General features: G+C 41.8%; 1 protein-coding gene across 1 annotated transcript in view; it reads left to right on the forward strand.

Moving 5' to 3' along the window:
- Positions 1-21689, forward strand: part of SRGAP3 (SLIT-ROBO Rho GTPase activating protein 3) — a 326327-nt gene that overhangs the window by 12286 nt on the left and 292352 nt on the right. The window contains exons 3-4 of the mRNA XM_034997259.1: positions 13738-13798; positions 14402-14455. The gene's annotated coding sequence lies outside the window, so the exon portion shown is untranslated. The remainder of the gene's footprint in view (positions 1-13737; positions 13799-14401; positions 14456-21689) is intronic.

The following is a 21689-nucleotide window of genomic DNA, read 5'->3' on the forward strand; positions in this document are numbered from 1 at the left end:
TTTATTTATTTATTTATTTATTTATTTATTTATTTATTTATTTATTTATTTATTTAGAGAGTGAGTGGGGAGAGGGGCAAAGGGAGAGGGAGAGAGAGACAATCTCAAGCAAACTCTGCACTAAGCATGGAGCCCATGGGGCTTGATCTCACAACCCTGAGATCACAACCTGAGTTGAAATCAAGTTGACACTTAACTGACTGAGCCAACCAAGTGCCCCCCTTTGTCTTTTCTAACAGCCCATCCCTTTAAGGAATTCCCATCATACAGGGTTGGAGTCTATACCTATTGTGGGTTGTGTTCAGTGTCTCTTACATCAGCCTCTTGTGTCCCATGCACATCAAGGAATGTGGCAGGGTACCAGTTTCATTGTCCCCAGACCTTCCCAATAGCTGAGAAAACTATCAGATATTGGTCTTCCCAGAGCATGTGATGGACTTCTAGATGACTCAGGTCTGTCAGGGTCATGGCTGACTCATAGAATGCTCAGTTACCCTTAAGTGGCAGAATAAAAGAAACACATTTAAATGGGGGGGAAGTGTAGGTCTTTAGCACAGAATTATAATTATTGGGTTTTCTTTTTTAAGATTTATTTATTTGAGAGAGAGAGAGAACAAGTGTGGGGAGGGGCAGAGGGAGAGAGAGAATCCTGAAGCAGACTCCGAGCTGAGCCCAGAACTGGAGGTGGGGCTTGATCCCAGGACCCTGAGATCATGACCTGAGCTGAAACCAAGAGCTGGCCGCTCAACCAACTGAGCCACCCAGGTGCCCCTAATTACTGGGTTTTCTAAAACAAGGTGTATGTTGGAGTCAACAATGCTTAGACTCTTCTGGAAGGGATGAGGCAGCTTCAGTCTTGTGTCTGTTGGGCCAGCTTCATTTGGGGCCCCAAACCAAAGCATTATAAATATCCATATCTTTTTATGTCTGTCATTGCTTATTTGGTTTTCCATCTGTCCTGCTCTGAAGCAGGAGCAGGAAGAGAGAGGGAAATCGTGAGCTAATCTTTAGAAGAATAGTGCCAGATATTAAATCTATAAACAAAATAGATTGAAGCAGAAAGAATGACTCAGAGACGAAGGAAGCATGAAAGCAGTATCACACTGGGAAAATGTCACCTGAAAGTGCTGACTGTATGTTCCTGGCATATCTGTGATTGGTCCTTTAAGTTCGATCACAATTCAGTTCCTGACCTGCTTGTGCCTCACTGCCCTGTTGAGTGCATTTTCATTGTTTCCTCATATCGAGCCCTTAGATTCATTTATATAATGCAAGCTGATGACCCATGGTGAGATCGTCCTTTCCTCTGGTGATAATGATCCTGTCACACCAGGTTCCTGTTTCATTGGAGCGTGAACGGAGTGGTGCTGATTGATGGGGACCAAGCTGGAGTGAAATAAGGATTTTACTGGAGGGTCCTTTAGTCTTCCTGTACAATGCTCAAAGAGTACTTAAAACTAGGAGTCATCTGAGTGCCCTGCCTTGTCAGGGTTAGTCTGTAATGGAAGTTACAAATGGGCAGCCCCTGGGTCAGATGTATTTTATTTGGTCCACCCAGGGTTTGGAGTTAGTTGCCAACATTTAAAAATAGGGATATTTCACATCCAGGTTTCCTACTGTTCTTTAAAATGGGAAGATCTAGAATGTTGGATCTGTATCCCTTCCTAGAAACCATTGGCTAATGCTGAGTACACTGCCTTTTAGTGGGGACAGGAGCCCTCTAGATTTCCATAGTCCCCACTGCTGCACACATTTATGTTGGCCTCCATAGGCACGGAAGTTTGTGTTCCGTGGTCTATGGGAAGGATGTGTAGGGAGGAAAAACCTTTTTTCTCTGCCTTCCTAGTGTCACTGGCTCAGGAATCAAACTGATAATAAACAGATTAACAAGAAAAAAACCAGTTTTAATTACACAGGTACACAAGGGAGTTTCACAAAGAATTGAAACTCAAGGAGGTGTCCAGGTAATTGAGGCTTATATACCATCTTAGGCCAGACAAAGGAAAAGGGGTTTTTGAGTTTCTGGATGGGGAGGCAAGTTATGGGAAGGCAAGAGAAGGAAACATAAGATAAAGATGGGATGTCTTGTTATGCAGATAAAGAGTCTCACAGGTGATAAAAGTTGTCTTTCTTCCTGGTACAGAAATAACTTTACAAATGGAAATTTCCTTTCTAAGTGTAAATTTCCTATACAAAAGGGGAAATTTATACTTGATTTTTAAGCAGTTAGAGGGAAGCAGTAAAGAGCTTTTCCTGCCTCTGCTGGTTCTCAGGTGTCGTTAGCTCAAAATAATCCATAGGCCAAAGAGATATATTTTGGAATTACATATCCTGGTACCCTTGAGAAGGAAACTAGACTAGCATTTATTGAGTTACCTTTATGTATGAACCATTGTATCTTGTCGTTTACACATATGATCTCATTTGATTATCCTCACAGTCAAGTAAGGTTTCAGCTTCAATGCTATAGGGACCATGCCTATGACATGCCACCCCAAATATGGCACTTGGACATATTGAGTATTTTATTATTATTATTATTATTTTTAAAGTTTATTTATTTTTTACTAGTCTCTATACCCAACATGGAGCTCAAACCCAAGACCCTGAGATCAAGAATCACACACTTCACCAAGCCAGCCAGGTGTCCTTGTCGTATTGAATATTTTATTTATTTATTTATAAAATAAATTTCTGGTTTTGTTTTTTGTTTTTCTGTGGGGGGGAGTAGGGGGAGAGGGAGAGGGAGAGAGAGAATCTTAAGCAGGCTCCACACCCAGCATAGAGCCTGATGTGGGGCTTGATCTCATGACCCTGAGATCATGACCTGAGCGGAGATCAAAAGTTGGACACTTAACCGACTGAGCCACTCAGGTGCCCCATATTGAATATTTTAAATTGATTGAGTTTGAAAACAGCAGAAGCAAGAAGGTCATTCTGGCCTCTGCCTACCCTTCTTCTGTAAAACAAGTCATAAAATCTTTGTGTGATAGTTGTCCTTCCTATTCCTGGAGGAAAGGAGCATCTTTTTTTTTTGGAAAGGAGCATCCTTATCTCTAAAGACTAAAGACAAAGGGACGCTGAGAAGAATGCTAACAAACAGGACTTGCTAAGTTTCCTTCACGTTCCTTGATCTATCATATTCTTCCATCTCTGTCTACTCTTCATCAAACCTAGCATAAACATACTCAATTTTTTTTTTTGCATTTTCACTTCCTTAGGAAGGCTCCTGTGTCATGTAAAACTTATATAAATTTGTATACTTTTTTTCCTGTTAATAAGTTTTTGTCAGTTTAATTTTCAGACCCAGCCAGGTACCCTAAGAGGGGTGAGAAAAACTTTTTCCTCTCCTATACCTGTTTCTTTCACCACTAGGAGAGTCCCAGCACTTAGTATAGTCAAAGCTATGGTAGGAGCTCCAAAGTATTCATTGGATGAATGAATGTGCACATGAATGCATAAATAAATGAATGAGTTATTTATTTATCCCATTTTTGTAGATGAGAAAACAAGGCCCTGTGCATTTAACTAACTAGCTTAGAATCATATGGCTGGTAGAGGTTACAGGTGGGATTCAAATATGAGACTGTTTGACTCCAGAGGTCCAGTGTGAAGGAAAAGGGAAAAGACCACAGGTCATATCAGGGCCAAGTGCACAGTAGGCATTTTGTAAGCACTTCCCAAATTGGTTGACACTGCTTCAATGTATGTTCCTGAGTGCAGGCAACCAGATTACAAGTGTGGTTTTTAGTTTATGAAATTTGTTTAAAACCTACTGGTGTCTGGGTCCCTTGGGCCTGGGGATTTCATAATAGGCTCTGTAGTAGAAGGTACTATTGGCATGTAGCAAGAAGGGCATAATGTTTCTGTTCACAGTTGACTTGTGCTCCATAAATGTGGTGAAATTCCAAAGCTAATCCTCCTTGCATATCTAAAGAGCTTCCTCCTGGGCTTATTTCCTTAAACTACCTGCTGATGGTGCTTGGTTACCACCCGAGCCCAGAGCTGTGCTCAGGAATGAATATAATTCAATGCTCCTTTGTGAGGCTATTATTAGGAGGACCTGAAACTGGCTTAGGAAGCATGTTGTTCCAAAATGAAGCCCTTTTCAAAGAGAATGGATTGGCCTGGCTGAGGGAAATGGGGAAATGGGTAAGAGGGTACCCTTGTGGCTTAGTTTCCAGCTCTGTGCTGATGATTCCCAAATTGATATATAATTTTTTTTCCAAATTGATTTATAATTTTACTATTACTCACACAAGTCTCATAATTCCATAAACTGCTAAATATTTCTTACAGACTTCTGTCTACCATGACTCCAAACCTAACATATTGAAAACTGAACATAAAAAACAAAATAAAACAAAACAAACCCCTGAACATACCACATTTGTGCCCATGAACCAGTCTTTTCCTTCCAACTTTCTCCATCAGTGGCTCTTTATTCTTTCACTTACCAAACTCCAAACTTTGGAGTTCTCTACTACTCTTTTCTATATATAATTCATATATGCAGATACTTTTCCATAAAAGGTCTATTTCCTTCCTCCTCCCCCTCCACCATTCCCACCCAAGTGCAAGCCTCTGTCTATCCTCAGATCTTGATTGCTAAAGGAGCTTCCTTGCTAAAGTAGCTTCTTTCTGCCTCCAGGCTCTCTTTCCTTTTATATCACTGCATACTACAGCCAAATTTATCTTACTAAAATCCTGTTTTCATGTCCCTTTTCAGGTTCCAAATCTATATTATCTTCTTATGGCTTGGACTAGCTTTTCCCAAAGTTTGTTATGTGAAGCTTTCATTCCATAGGAAATTAATAGGCTTTAAGTAAAAAACAGATTCTGTGATCAAATGTCAGAGAAATGCTAGGTTGCTGAAGTTATAAACCATTTCTTTCCTGCAAGATGATTCATAGCTTTCATATATTAATATGCCTTAGAATGCAGTGTTTTCTGAGACATACTTTCACAGAACCTTTTTTTGTAGCGTCTTTCATTGGTCTAGGTCTACATGCACCACATTTTGGAAACACTGGTTCACAGATTCAAGTCCATACTCCCTGTGATGGTTAATTTTATGTGTTAATTTGACTGGGCCATGGAATTGTTAACCTTCAAAATCAAACAGGCAGTTATTTTACAAAAAAATAAATAGCAAAGAATTGTAATCAGGGACAAGCAAGTTACATTAAAATCACAGGCAAGTTTGCGGAACAAAGGAGAGAAAGGCTCTTTTATAGGGGAAAGCAGGAAGTTGGAAGCGCTGTTATAAACAAAAGAGTCCATTAGGATGAACTGGGCGCTAGAAGTATAGTGGCTTTTCATTGACTGAGTTGTGACTGCCTCTCATTGGCTGGGCTGTTGCCAGGGGAGGAGGAGAGCCTTTCTTCCTGCTGCTGGGATGGTAAAGTAGTGTCCACTTGCAGTGTCCCTCTCTTCCTGTTAGGTCTGCAACTGACAGAGTGGTAGAGTGTGAGAGCTCCCCCTGCTGGCCTTCCCACTCCATTCTAGTGAAGTTTCCCTTTATTACTTTTCTCAGGGTGCCCAGATATTTGGAATGTTTCTGTAATGGTGTTTTTGGATGAGATTAACATTTAAATCCATAGATTGAGTAAAGCAGATTGTCCTCCTCAATGTGGGTGGGCATCATCCAATCAGTTGAAGGTCTGAATAGAACAAAAAGGCTCATCCTCCTGTGAGTAAGAGAGAATTTCTCCTGCCTGCCTGCCTTCGAACTGGGACATCAACTTTTTCCTGTCTTCAGACTTAAACTGAAACTAGCTTTTTCTGGGTCTGAAACCTGCCAGCCTTCAGACTGCAACTACACTATCAGTTCTCTTGGGTCTCTAGCTTCTGACTTACCCTGTAGATCTTGGGAATTCTCAGCTTCCAAATCACATGAGCCAATTCCTTACATCTTTTCATATAGCTACACATTCTGTTGGTTCTAGTTCTCTGGAGAACCCTGACTAATACACTCCCATCTTTTTCTCCAAGCCTATTTAAGATCAGACTTCTGTTACACCTGTTTATCTCTTTCCATTTCCCAGCACATACGTCTGCTCAGGTAAGCTGGCTTTCTCATTATTTCTACATGCCCCCTTACAGAATTACTGCCAGCCTTTGTCCAAACTGTTTCTTTTGCTTAGGTATTTTTGCAAATATCTCCTTTTTCCTATTTGTTCATGTTCTAGTTCTACCCATCTCTCTCTCTCTCCTCCTCCCTTCTTCCTCTTCTAACATTTTTTTTTAAGAAAATAAATTTCCCAAAGACAAGTCCTGCAAAACACTGAATTGCATTCATTGCTAAGCATTGTGCTCTGTGGGAAGTGATTGGAATGCTAATCTGCTAGAAATTCAAGGAAGACCTGGAGGAAGTTCCCATTATGAGAGTAGATAAAAAAAAAAGTGAGACTCTTTCCCAGTCTTCTAATTCCCCAGTGCTTTCCCCCAGAGACATCTACAATTACCCGTTTCTTTTCTCGTTTCAAGGCCCAATTCCCATGGTTGCAAATTAGAGACACTTGCAGAGCATTTAAGACTCTTGAGGGCCAGGATGCCTCTCAGACCGTTTGCATCAGAATCTCAGGGGGCGGGGCGCCTGGGTGGCTCAGCCCTTAAGCGTCTGCCTTCAGCTCGGGTCATGATCCCAGGGTCCTGGGATCGAGCCCTGCATCGGGCTCCCTGCTCTGTGGGAAGCCTGCTTCTCCCTCTCCCACTCCCCCTGCTTGTGTTCCCTCTCTCTCTCTGTCAAATAAATAAATAAAATCTTTAAAAAAAAAAAAAAAAGAATCTCAGGGGGTGGGACCAGGCATCAAATTTTGTAAAGTTCTCCTGACTCTAGTACACAGGAAGGACTGGGAACTAGTGTAAAGTCTTCTTCTTCTTTTTAAGTTTTTAAAAAAAAAATTTTTTTTTAAGATTTTATTTATTTATTCATGAGAGACAGAGAGAGAGACAGAGAGAGAGAAGCAGGCTCCCAAGGAGCAGGGAGCCCAATGCGGGACTCGATCCCAGGACCCTGGGATCATGACCTGAGCCGAAGGCAGACGCTTAACCATCTGAGCCACCCAGGCGCCCTTAAGTTTTTTTAAAAAATTTATTTAATCTCTACACCCCAGCGTGGGGCTCAAACTTACAACCCCAAGATCAAGAGTCGCATGCTCTTCCACTGAGCCAGCCAGGAGCCCCAGGGTAAAGTCTTCTTGATCAGAAGGCACTGAACCCATGGCCCTTTTGGTATGTGCCACACAATCTGGCTTGTTGTTATCTCATCTTATTAAAAATGGGAGCCTGTGGCTTGCCTGGTGGTGCTCACGGAGGAGAATTTCTCTAGTTCTGAAAGTCAGACTGGGGCGCCTGGGTGGCTCAGTCGTTAAGCGTCTGCCTTCAGCTCAGGTCATGATCCCAGGGTCCTGGGATCGAGTCCCACATTGGGCTCCCTGCTCAGCGGGAAGCCTGCTTCTCCCTCTCCCACTCCCCCTGCTTGTGTTCCTGCTCTCGCGGTGTCTCTCTCTGTCAAATAAATAAATAAAATCTTTAAAAAAAAAAAAAAAGTCAGTCTGTATATCCCTCCCATCCTTTCTCCTCTCAGGTATGTATGGAAAGCAGTAGTTCTCTCTACTGCTTACTCTTTAGTAAGCATGAGACTCACCTGGAGCCCCCACTCCTAGAGTGTCTGAATCAGTAGGTCTGGTAGGGGCAAGAATCTGCATTTCTAACAAATTCTCAGGTGATGATGACCCTATTAATCTCGAACCACATCTTGAGAACTATTGACCAAGAGATCCGGGACTAAGGAGGAGAGCACAGGTGGGCCTGATATAGCCCCTTAGGCCTGAGAAAAACCTAACAGATTGGACACAGAAGTAAAGACTGGGTAAAAATACTACTTAACAGGGAGGTTCCCATTTGGGGGCCTAAACCCAAAATCCAATCCATAGATATGTTTTGTAGGGTCATACAATGTTTTCTGTAAATAAAAATAGTTAATACTTAAAAATCAGGGATTTACACACACACACACACACACAAATATTTCAATTTTTCAGGAACAATGGATTGGCAGCAAGGGGCCCAATTTTCTATGTGACAACATTCAACTTTAACCAACAAGGAGTAGCTGCTTCGCTCTTCCAAATGAATCCAGCCCCCAGCTAACCTTACAACTGAATATTAACCACTTTAAGAGTGAGCCCAGTCAAAACAGCGGCAGAAAAACTACCATCAAACTCATAAAATAGTGAAAAGTTGGTTTAAGCCACTAAGTTGTAGGGTGATTTGTTATATAGCAATAGCTAACTGATACAACAATTGGCAGAATTCTCACAGGCCTGCTTCACTCAGTTATGTTACCTCCCAGGCCCCTATAGGCAGGTGAGTTTCCAGCCTGGGCCTTACCCTGCAGAGCACTAAGACAGACTTGTGAGCCTTTTATACATCCATTATCCCAACAACCTCACAAGGTCAGCTTGTATTAAAATCCATTTTGCAGATTAGGAAACTGAGGACTAGCAAACTAAGAGACATCCCTACAGACACAGTAACAGCAGGGTGAGAACCCATCACTTTGCACTTCTATTTCAGTGCTTTCCCCCTTTTTCATCTGGGCAATTGGCTCTTAGTCTCTCTAGGCCAATAGACCTGACAGCCACCAAAACCAAACTCTGTAAGTTAACAGGGCATGATGTTTTCAAGAAGGGGAGCCCTCTAGGTAATCTTTATTTATTGAAAATGTTGTCTGTGAAGGGCTTAATATAGTGACCACTACATAGAAGGGCCTTCATGAGAGATACTTGTTTTTATATACCCTGTTTCTGTAGCATCCTTTGATGCACTTTTCCTTTCTTCCCTACCCACCAGACTTCTGGCTGGAGAATTTCATCTGTCCTCTAAGATCTGGTACATTTTCTGTATCTCTGTTACTGCACATAATCACAGTGTATTATATTTTTGATGTGTCTCTCCCTCAGCTGTTGGGTGCTTTTATTTTGGGGATTATGGATTTCCTTTTTATTTTCACAGGACCTGGCCCAATATAGGCACTGAATAAATGCTGATCAAATGGAAATGAAATTTAATTTCAGAGTTGGAAGATACATTCAATCATAGTCTAGTTTGATTCCCATATTAATCATTTTGCAAAAGCATTATTATTAATATTGTTATACCCATATTAAAAATAAAGAAACAATCTCAGTATACTAAGAATTTCTTTCCAATTGGTGATACTCCGGTGATATTTGTTAGGTTTTCCATCAGATAGTTCACTGTTACTCTTTGCTTTTCTTTATAATTTTTCTTTATAAAGTTTTCTCCTTGGGGTGCCTGGGTAGCTCAGTCAGTTAAGCATCTGACTCTTGATTTCGGCTCAGGTCATGATCTCAAAGTCCTGAGATCGAGCCCGGTGTTGCACTCTGTGCGGAGCACAGAGTCTGTTTGAGATACTCTCTCTCCCTCTCCCTTTGCCCCTCCTCCTGCTCGTGCACATACTCTAAATAAATAAATAAATAAAATCTCTAAAAAAAAAGTTTTCTCCTTGATGGCAGAACCTAAGCCTTACTTAGATCCCTATCCCCAGTATGAGGTATGGCAGGTGGTAGACATTCAGTAATTGTTGACTTGAATTTAATTTCTACTTCTATGTTAGAAGCTATGTCTGGTACCACTCTAAGGAAATGTTTGAAAGAGCCATTTAAAATTTGCTTATGATTAAGTCCTACCTTCACTCAGAATATTAACCAAACATAGTCTCACTCTTTTATCACAGATTGGATGCCTGGACAGAGAGACAAAGACAGACAGACACAGAGAGAGAGAGAGAGACACACACACACACACACACATACACCGCCCACCCCCCAACACACACACACAGACTGACTGACCTGTATCTTTGAGAAAAGAAGGACACGGAAAATTGCAGGGTAACCAGACCCTGTCTGAAAGAGAATTCTTTCTTTGTGCTAACACCAGAGAAATGTGGGGCTGTTATGTGAGGAGCAGTTATACTCTTTGTATATCAGGTAAGGCAGAAAAGAGAAGACTAAGGTTCAAGGAAAGGGGGAATTAGAAGGGGTCAAGTGATTGAAATCAACAAAGGGACTGCCAAGAAATATGAGAAATGAAGAGGAAGGAAAGACTGAGAGGGCGTTCTGTCAGTAGCATTTAAAAGAGAGCAAGGAATGCAAAGTGACCCGCTGTGAAGGAGTCACAAGATACCATCTGTATTCTCTTCCCTGTGAGGCACTTTCTTCTGAAAAGGATTGTCATCATCAAACCCAGACAGCACTGCACTATTTTGTTAGTGATGTTGCTTTTAAAAATGTAGACTATAATTTTATTTTAAGAGTTGAATTAATCTGCAACAACATTCTGGTATTTTGTAAAATGAAAATATGCTGAGTCATCCTGTCAAGAGAGGTGATAATCAAGAAGCTAGGGTATACTTTTTAACTATTATCATGGTTGCTGATTTTAACAGGGAGTTACCCACTGCAAGGAACATTTCTTGGTGTTAGCAGTGGGTTCCATATCATGTTTTGGTCTAATATGATTTCCTGGTCTAGAGCCATTTGTGTTTGAATGAAAATGATGGCTGTAGTAACAATTTTTCATATTCTCCTCGCAGCAAGTTTCTTTTGCTCACAAGTCTGTTATTATTGAAATGCATTTAGTTGTAGGTAAATGACCCTTGCCTTCTGTCTTTAATTGAAACTCAGCCTGCCACAGTTAATATGTTTCATGACTCACTAAATCTTGGAAGGAAAACCTAATGTGCTGTAAAAGCAAAGGAAAAAACATTAATTGATTTCAGTATACATTTTCCTATGCAACTGAGCCAGCTGTCCCTAAAGTGGAGTGCATATGAGTAGCTGGATGTGTGCATGTATGCTTCTATGATTGTATTCCATTGCTTTTCATGTAGAAGGAGCCCTCTTGATATTCTTTTTTATGTAATCTTCCTCACTTTCTTACCAGCATCTGTTCACTTGTATAGTTAGTTCTGTTTTGAGAAGAAGAAAACTTTGGTCTATATGGAAAGGAGTCTGAGATCTGTAGTCACTCTCTGGGCCTGGACTGTGGGTGTGATCTCTATCCTAGGAAAAGAGGTACAAGAGAGCCTCACTAAAAGGATTTTTACCACATTGTGTTAGTATGTCTTTGTAGCATCGATCCAGCCCATACACCTCAACAACTTGAGAGAGAGAAATTCAAGTTGTATCAGTTAGCTATTGCTGCATAACAAGTCACCCCACAACTTAGTGTCTTGAACCAACAATAATATATCACTCTGAACTGTTTTGTGGGTTTGCTGGGTAGTTTTTCTGCTGCTCATTTTGCTTGGGCTTACTCATGTGGTTGTATTCATTTGTAAGGTTATCTGGGGTATGGACTCATTTGGGTTGAGGCTGGGCCTCACTGCCTATGTGGTATTTCATTTTGGTCTTCATACCACAGTGATCTTGGGGTTCCAAGAGTATGAAGGTAGAAGCTGGAACACCTCTGGAACCTACACTGTATCACTTCCACCGTATTCCATCAGCCAAGAATTTAGAAATTCTGAATGAAAATTAAGACACAAATTTGCAGGTCTCAAGATCAGCTCAGTTTTGAGGAATGCAGACTCTACCTCTTACAAGAAGGAACCTCAAAATATTGTGGCCAAGTTTTTCACTCTAGCACATTCCTAGTTACCTAGGAGAGAATTATCAGGATATTTGAGGCTGGAAAGCATGGTCATATTTGGATTTGGAGACTTAGATCGTAGTCAGCTGAGCCAGCTGTCTCTAAAGTGTAGTACATACAAAAACAGCTGGTGTGTGCATGTATGCTTCTAAAATTGTATTCAGGAGTCAATTCAGCCCACATCATTCTAGATGGGCATATTGCTTCATGTTTCATTTCTTCATCTTTAAAATGGGAATAGTAACAGTGCCTCTCACATAAATTGTGAGGACTCAATGAGAGAGATAATATATAGAAAGTGCTTTGTACAGTTCCTGGCACATGGTAGGTGTTCAAATGAATTATAGCTAATTTTACTTTTAAATTTTCTTATTTTAAATCCTTAGCTATTTTTGTTTGTTTTACAAGTAATTCACACAGCGTGAAAGTCAGAAAATGTAGAAAAGCAGAAAGAGAACAAATATTTCATATTACCCAATATTTTACCACAGAGTTAGCCACTATCAGTCTTTTGGTGAAATTCACTTAGAGCCTAGACTTTTTTTCAAATATGTACATATGAATAAGTGTGTGATAGACACCCCCCCACACACACACACTCCCGCACACCCATACACACAGAGGAATATTTGTGTGTATTTTAAAAAATTTTCTTTTTAAGACTCTATTTATTTATTTGAGAGAGGGAGAGAGAGCACAAACAGGGGGGAGAGGCAGAGGGAGAGGGAGAAGCAGGCTTCCTGCTGAGCAGGGAGCCCGATGTGGGGCTCGATCCCAGGACCCTGGGATCATGACCTGAGCCGAAGGCAGACGCTTAACGACTGAGCCACCCAGGCGCCCCTGTGTGTATTCTTAGATATATATACAAAATTTTAAAAGCCAGAGAAGTACTTATTACTTTTTATTATTTGTAACCCCCTCATTCTGGCATTTGTATAGGGCAGTCTCAGTTATTCAGTGTTAAATAGTACCTGACTCACAACCTATGGTTTTAGTTTTCCCTGGATCCCAGATATTAAGGCAAGAGCTCATACCTGTTACCAAATCTGAATTTCCCAGAGTGAATCTAGGAAATACCAGGCTCCTGAGATGGTCTGAGAAAAAAAAGTTCTGTGGTCAAATAAGTTGGGAAAATGCTGTACATTTTCTCTTCTAGTCTTTGAGAATCACAGATACTCATTTTTTTAAAGATTTAAATTTTTTTTTTTATTTTTAAGTAATCTTTACACCCCACACAGGGCCCAAACTCATAACCCCTAGATGAAGAGTCACATGCTCCACTGACTGAGCCAGCCAAGCGCCCATCATTTAAAAAAAAATTTATTTTATTTTATTTTTTTTAATTTAAAATTTTTTAGAAGATTTTATTTGTTTATTTGACAGAGAGAGACACAGTGAGAGAGGGAACACAAGCAGGGGGAGTGGGAGAGGGAGAAGCAGGCCTCCTGCTGAGCGGAGAGCCCGATGTGGGGCTCAACCCCAGGACCCTGTGATCATGACCTGAGCCGAAGGCAGACGCTTAATGACTGAACCACCCAGGCGACACCCCCCAAATTTTTTTTAATTAAGCAAACTCTATGCCCAACATGGGGCTTGAACTCATGACCCTGAGATCAAGAGCCGCACACTCCACCGACTGAGCCCAGCCAGGTGCCCCGATAGATACTCATTTGTGATTAAATAAGCATTCAATTAATTAATACCTATTATGTATGTGATTAAAGCATGTTAAAGTCTCTGAGAAGTCCTGTTGTAAAGTATCCTATTTTACTTTAGCCTCAAATTTCCCACATTTATGTGAATTCTTCTTTTAATTTTATTTTGAAAAATAATATAAAGTAAAATTAACATTTTTAATGTACACTTCTATGAAATTTTGTACATGGATTTGTGTAACCACAACAGCATTCAGGATTCAGAATAGTTTTATTATACCCCAGAACTCCCTTGTGTTACCCCTTTACAGTCACATCCCCTACTTCTCTAACCCCTGGCAACCACTGACCTGTTCTCCACCCATATAGTTTTCTTTTTGCCATTTCTTTTTTATAGGAATGTCATATACATGGAATTACATACCATGTAGCCCTTGAGACTGGATTCTTTTATTCAGGTAATACCTTTGAGATTCATCCGTGTTGTTGCATGTATCAATTATTAAGGGTGTGTGTGTGTGTGTGTATGTATGTTTAGCTCTTTCTTATTGCTGAGTAGTATTCCATGATATGGATGTACCACAGTTTATTTATACTGTTGAAACATATTCAGGTTTCTTCCAGTCTTTGGTGATTTTGAATAGATCTGCTGTAAACATTTATGTACAGGTTTTTGTGTAAACATAATTTTTCACTCCTCTAAAGTGAATACCCAGGAATGGGATTGCTGGGTCATTTGGTAAATGTATGTAAGCAAACTCTTTTTATATGTGTAATACTTATTAAGATCCCACATAACTAGTATTTCAATGAAAATACTATTAACATCCTGTAGACCTAGTATTTCATAGGATGCACTTTGGGGAGAAAAGCTTTAGGAAGGCTTTGAATGCTGTGACTTGTTGCTGTTTTTGAAAGTCAAATGGACCTCAAATCCAATTCCACACACCCAAAGTTTGCTTGGGCTCAGCCAGGACTCCCACTATACTCCCATTTGTTAAGGACATTTGTATCACAGTCTCATTTAATTTAACCCTGACAACAATCCCATGATTTTGCAGTTGAAGAAATGGAGGCCCAGAGAGGATAACAACTTACCCAAGTTCCCATGGCTGGTAAGTAGCCAAGATTGGAATTCTTGTATCTTATCATCAAGTCCAGGGCTTTTTCTGCTTCCCCCTCTACCTGTCTTTTTCTTCCTTTCCTTCTTTGAACATAGTTATCTGAGTCTGTAGTCAGTTGTCTTCGATCAGGGTTGGCAAATAAAAAACACAGTTGCGGGCGCCTGGGTGGCTCAGATGGTTAAGCGTCTGCCTTCAGCTCAGGTCATGATCCCAGGGTCCTGGGATCGAGTCCCGCATCGGGCTCTCTGCTCCTTGGGAGCCTGCTTCTCCCTCTGCCTCTCTCTCTCTCTGTCTCTCATGAATAAATAAATAAAAAATCTTAAAAAAAAAAAACACAGTTGCTATCACTTCCCACTTCATGGCAGACACGAATAATTTAATTTCACCTCCTCTTTCTTGCTCAACCCTTTCTTCAGACAACTATCAGTTGATTGGAGTTAGCACTTGAGCTAATAACCGTTTGCTATTTTGTTCTTGGACTTTGTATTAGTTATCTATCGCTGTGTAACAAACAATCTCAAAACAGTGTGGTTTAAAAATAGTAAATATCACTTGTGATCTTTCATAATTTCTGTGGGTCAAGAATTCAGATAAGGCATTGCAGAATGGCAGGCCCTATTCTGTCATGCCTGGGGGCTTATTCAGTTGGAAGACATGAACCATGTTGGGGGAATTTATTCCTCAAAAGGATGAGTTGGGCTTCATTATCAGAAGAGGGCATGCCTTACAAAGACAACAGATGTTTCCTGTGTACAATGAGGTGCCTTTTGACCCTGAGGTCATTCTCTCATCTCTGCTCCCCCATTGTTGTCATGACTTTTCACTCAGTTACATCCTGTCACACTCATGTTCCTACTCAAATCGTAGGCTCTTCGTTTCACAGGAGGACAACTTAAAGGCAGATGTACCCTTTCATAGTTGAAGGTCTTGCTCTTGACTCCTGATGCTTTGATTTACTTCCATGACTCCCTGTATTCCTGATTCCTAGTCTGCTTAGGATTTGAGGGGCACAGAACACTTTGGTTTGGGTGTTGGTTTTCTGGACTCCTAATCTGTCTCTCTCAGTCAGGAAATGGTTACTCCCAGATCTGTGGCCTTGACTCTGGACCTCTTGACTCCTTAGTCTCCTGCTCTGCTGTTTATAAACCCGTTAACCCCTTGCTTCCCATACATCCTGTTTCTTGATTTGTTTTCTTATTCTCCCTTGTTACCACCTATATTTTGGCTTCCTAGTATCTCTTAGACCAAATTATTTCCCAACACACATCTGCTGATCCGTATGCTGGGCTTTGCCTTCCAATGACAGGCTTCTCTCTCTCCCTTCCTTCATTTGGAGGTTAAGCTGAGGTACAGTGTATTTAGCCTTGGATTCAGAACCAGAAGCCCCAAGTTCCAAACCTGACCCATGTGACTTTAGGCCAGGCTTTTTAATCTCTCTGAGCCCCAATTTTCTCATCTATAAAATGGAAGAGTATTATCTACTTCACAGCATTGCCTTGAAGATTAAGCAGGAGAATGTAGATATTGCAAGATAATAATGGGTAATAATTCTAAAATGCTAATGTGTGTATGTATGTATATTTAAAGTAAATTTATTTCTTTCTCCCTTCTAAGCATCTTTCCTTTATACAGTTTTCCTTGCTTAAGCAGCTAGGCCATTCTGTACTTATTAACTCAGGAAAGGAAATGTCAGAGCAGAAAAAACAAATAGGAGTCTTTCTGGCTTTGGTTTTCAAAAGCCTAAAGCCCTTAGGGGAACATTGAGAGCCCAGGACTGGTGAAAATGGGTGAGAGCAAGGGGTTTGAAGAGAGAGGGAGATTCTCCTTCAGACTGGCAATGGATTCCACTCTTCTGGGCAGAGGAGGGAGGTGGGTGGAAGGAGGAGAGACAGACGGGGTCTAATGAAGCACAGATGCAGCAGAACCCAGAGTGAGAGGGGCCTGTGCCCTCCCTTCTAGACAGAGCCCTGGAGAGCAGAAAGGACACAGCTGGCAGGTTCTGGGTGCCCACAGTGGCCCACAAATGGTGCTGGACTGGAAGAGGTCCTGCAGCCTGGGGGTGAAGGAAATGTCAGTGTAGGTCACTGAGGATTGAAGCCTACAGGCCTGACAAGGTGATGGCAATTTCACTTGACAACTGCATGGATAGATGACAGCAAGGACTAGAGTGCACTTCTGTCCCACCCCACTCCCTCCTTCCACTACGATTCTCCAAAAGCGCCTAGAACCTAGAGGCATTCCCTGAAAGTGGGAGGAAGGCTTCAGATTAAGTGAGGTTACATTTTGCCACTCTGGTAGAATAGGGTCTAAAAATGAAGTTGAGTTATAAAAATAGTTTGTGTCTGCATGGTGGATTAAGACCCATAACCACTACCACAGAAAGCACTTAGCCTTTGTCTCTGGTAGGCACCAGAATGTTTACTGAGTTTGAATTCAGATGTTATTGAGCCTCTGAATATATGTAATGTCCTACTTGATGTTTGACATCTGGTACAGCCCTTCCCTCCATCAGGGGTTCTCAGGCTGTGGTCCCAGGGACCAGCAGCATCAGCACCACTGGGCTTTTGTGAGAAATGTACATTCTCAGGCCCTCCGCCCTGAACTACTGAATCTGAAACTCTTCCAGGTGATTCTAACACATGCTAGAGTTTAAGAACCACTGCTCTACATCCTTTCTGTTTTCTTACTTACAACCTCAGTTTCTCAGACTTATTTCAATAGTCAAGTTACCATGTGATACTTGACTAGCCTCAGCTTTGGGCTAGTGAAATATATATATATGTGTGTATATATATATATATACATATATATATAAATAAATAAAACAGTTGTATTTACAGAAAACTTCTTTTATTAAAAAGAGTAGGCAGACTATAGTAAATAATATTTTGGGGGCACCTGGGTGGCTCTGTCCGTTAAGCATCTGTCTTCTGCTCAGGTTGTGATCCCAGGGTCCTGGGATCGAGCCCCTTGTCGGGCTCCCTGCTCGGTGGAGAGCCTGCTTCTTCCTCTCCCTCTGCTGCTCCCCCTGCTTGTGCTCTCTCACTCTCTTTCTCTCTGTCTCTCTCTCAAATGAATAAAATCTTAAAAATAATATTTTGAAGTATCGAGGGCAAAGGATGGTGAATCTGAAATTTAATTGCAGCTAAACTGTCATTCGGAAAAATGAGGTTTACAAAACTATTTTCAGTCATAATGAGATTATTTAACACATACCATTCCTAAACTGATAGTCTCACTTACTAGTAATTCTATGAATTGATGATAAAAATTAATAATGATACGAAAATTTTCTGGGAATAAACAAGGACTTTGATCTGCATATTTATTTTAAGCGTATGGACAGGAGAGCTTCTGATTTCCCCTGGAGTTTTCTTCATGACCATTGCACTTTTATTTCATTTCACTGAGGACCCAGCTCCTGAGAGGAAAACAAGGGAGATTGGAAAGATACCCTTTAGTAAATGAAGAGAGGGTATCATAGGCAAACATGATCTTAAACATTCACTAGCTCTCCAAGGAGCCAGTGAACTTCATAGGGAATGATTTTGTGGCCAGGCAAGGTCCTAGGGAAATTTATGGCAGAAACATTTTCCCGTTTCTGGGTCAGGAAATGATAGCACACAGATGGAATTTACAATGGGAGTGTGAATGGAGAGGCCCCACCCAGGCAGCCCAGCAAAGGCCCCTTTCACCGGCTCTATTCACATATAATGAGTGCTCCCCAGGCTCTCCTGGCTGGCCGCTTTTTCTTTTTCCTCGATTGCTTTCACTTTTTCACAGAGGACTGCCCTGCTTGCGGTCCACTTGGGACTGGGGTGAGCCTTGATTTGGCAGGAGAAAGGAAGAAGTACACGGTGGCCTATAAAACTGAATTGCTCTGCCTCCCTGGCCCCTTTCCTTGAATAATAGGCCTTTGTGCTTTGAAATGTAGGGAAGTCCCAGTTTCTCAGGCTTTTAAAAAAAAGGAAACCTTCCTAAAACCTCCTCACCGCTTTAAGATGCTTAGCAGGGAGTAGTTAAGGGGCAGAACAGTTATTAAATCAAATGTTTCTTTAATAATTTTAGAAATTGTTAGGATAGCTGATTTCCAAATATATTTCATGCATTCCTTCAGACGGACAAAAATATTGGTTCAATTTAAAAGTCCAGTTTTTAAAAAAATCACATGGGACAAATCTACATAAAAAAAAAAAGCAACACCCCCAAAAAACAATTTTTGAAATATGTGACAAAGCAAAATTGCATTACAAAATTGCAGAGAGGAATTCAGAGAGCCTTTGGAGTCTGTTGAAATGGGGTGTGATAGACATGATTTGTTTCAATTTTTTATTTTATTGCCCCACCCTCCCCACCCCTTCTTCCTCCCCCCAACCTAGGCATGATTTAAATCATTCCACCTTGTAACCAAACCAACATGAGTTTGTTTCTTGGTGAGTCACAGATACACCAGGTGGAATTGTCACACAAAGTAAACTTTATTTGCAGCAAATGAGGAGACCACAGGGAATAACTTCAAAAGCTGTGACTCCCCAGGCAAGGGTGAATGGGTTCCTTTCATTTAGTTTAGGATGATTATCTAGATAGAGAAGCCTTGTCATCCTACACAGTGGAAGGCATAAGGCTGCACATGTGCCTTAAGGAAACATGCCTATACAGACATTGTATGTTATGTAAATGAGGCTTGTGGTCCTTCTTGGGTGTAGATTTTATTATTATAATGAGGTAAAGGTAGTTGTTGGTCATTCTAGAGGTCACTCGGTGGTCCATCTGCAGCAAGCATGAATTGGGAGTTTTTACTGAAACTGGTCTGGGTGGTCTGGGCCAGCTCAAGTTCTTGTCAGGGCTGTTGCTATCACTTGAGGGAGGGATTGGTTTCCATTTGCCGGAGTTAAGAGATAAGCTGGAAAGAAGAGCTTAAGGAAAAACTGGGGGATAAAGGTCGATGAGTGCGAGCAGGTGGGCAGGAAAGGTCAGGTATTGGGGTCTAGCTGTAACAATCTGTTTTTCTTTCACTAATCTTCACCTTCTCTTTCAAAGGTGTATGTTAATAGCATTACATTTCCTTTTTTTTTTTTAATCCTGAAAACAAAGTATATTGAAGAATCATTACCATCATTTAGGCCCCCATATGTTTCAATGGTTTAAGTATATTTGAACATCTTTGATTTTAATTTTACTGTAAAAGATATGATTTCACCATTCATTTTTTGAATTTTTAGAATGTGGCAGAAGATATAAAACATTCTTCATTCAAGGACTATTATTTGTCTCTGGTTGGGTTACTAGAGGCCAGGCTCTGGAGCTAAACTTGGAGTAAGAGGTTATTGTCTGCCCCTCCGGTAGCCATTTCCCTTCCTTTCCCAGCCCAGAGTTGTATTTTCTCCTCTCAGCCATGTGTTCTCCAAGAGGAACCCCTCCCAGCTCCAGTCCTGGAAGGCAGGATTTCCACTTGGCCAATCAAATCATCAAATCCTTTGTCCCATCCCCAGCATGGGGAAAGGGAAAACCACAGTGATTTCTTCAAGGATGGGCCACATGACCCAGCTGTAGCCAATGCAATACAGCTGAGGCTTTTCTGGATTGGTCGGAGAGAGGCAGGTGCCCTCCTTCCATTGTTTTTTTTAAGATTTTATTTATTTGTCAGAGAGCGCGTGAGCAAGCGCACAAGCAGGGGGAGTGGGAGAGAGAGAAGCATGCTCCTCGCTGAGCAGGGAGCCCAACACAGGACTCAATCCCAGGACCCTGGGATCATGACCCGAGGGGAAGGCAGATGCTTAACGACTGACCCACGAAGACGCCCCCTTCCACTGATTCTTCAATCTGGGGAAAGGTGAGGCTGGAGGTGCGGCAGCTACCTTGATACCCAGAGATGAAAGCTTGAAGCTGTGGCAGAGGCTGGGGAGCTTCCAGGAGCCCAGGGATGAGTGAAACCAGCCCAGCTGAAGATAGAGCTAAGAAATGCAGAAAAATTCAGTCCCAGTGACCTCATTTGAGCCCTATGCCTGAGGCCAGCCCTGTCGTTAGAGTGTTTAGTTGTTCAAGCCAACAAACCTCCTTAGTTGCTTAAGCTGGTTGGGATTGGATTTTCTATTGATAAAAAGTCATGCCAATGCAGGTCTGGAGTCCAAAGGTGCTGGGAATTTGCCAAGACACAGCTCCAGGTGCCAAGAATGAGTCTGGAGTGTGGTCATCAGAACTGGGCCCCAATGCCTGGCTCACTCCCCTCCCCAGCCCCTGCCTGGAGGAGGGGTGACTCAGTGCTGGTTTCTGTTGGAGGGATGCTGAAGTGGCTTAGGCCCTTGCCATCTCAACTCAAGTCTGTCCTGGGAACTAGGAGCAGGACTGGACTTGGAGGTGGGGGACCACAACCCTTCAGCTGTGGGGAGAGAAGGGCCAGGTTGGACACATATTGTCAAGGACTATAGTAAGACAGAAACTTCATGCTGTGTTACATCTCTTCATTGCATGGACCCTTTATTGTCTCCAGGGAATGTGTCTTTACTTTGGGTCTCTTCCCCGAACATCTTCCCCACCCTCTTATGGTCTGCTGAACTTCCACAACTGGGTTAGACATCTCTCCTCAGTATTCTTGTAGGCTCTTTTAGGTAATGAGCATCACATTATCATCCTGTATCATTCAGCAACTATTTATTGAGTGCTGCTATGTGCCAAGTGCTAGTCCAGGCACTAGAGGTACAACAGTGAACAAGACAGACAGAAATTCCTGCCTGCAAGGAGTTACATTCTGATGGGTGGAGAGGCAATAAAATAAGTAAACTATAAGCTATATTCAAAGTGGTTATGTGCCCAGGGGGAAAAGCAGGAAAAGAGGACAAGGTCTGATAGGGAAAGTGGTGACAATTTTTCATGGACTGGTAAGGGAAGACTTCATGGGAAGGTGACATTAAAGTAGACTTGAGGCAGATGAGTGAACAAGCCTTGTGGAGATCTGAGGGAATACTTTCCAGGTGAATGGAACAGCAAGTGCAGAGGCCCTGAGGTGGGGGCTTGGTGTGGTGGAGGAACAGCAGGGTACCCATCATGGGCAGAGGGGAGTGAGCACCAAGGAGAGGGGGAGCAATTGAGGTCAGCATGGGGCTGACAGGGAAATAAGGATCAGAGGGATTTCAGTTATTTACTGCTGCATAAGGAACCACTTTAAAACTTAGTGGCTTCCTGCTCAGCAGGGAGTCTGCTTCTCCCTCTGACCTTCCTCCTTCTC

Source organism: Mirounga leonina, unplaced genomic scaffold (genome assembly GCF_011800145.1).
Source record: "Mirounga leonina isolate KUSES-001 unplaced genomic scaffold, KU_Mleo_1.0 Mir_94, whole genome shotgun sequence".
Taxonomy (NCBI): domain Eukaryota; kingdom Metazoa; phylum Chordata; class Mammalia; order Carnivora; family Phocidae; genus Mirounga; species Mirounga leonina.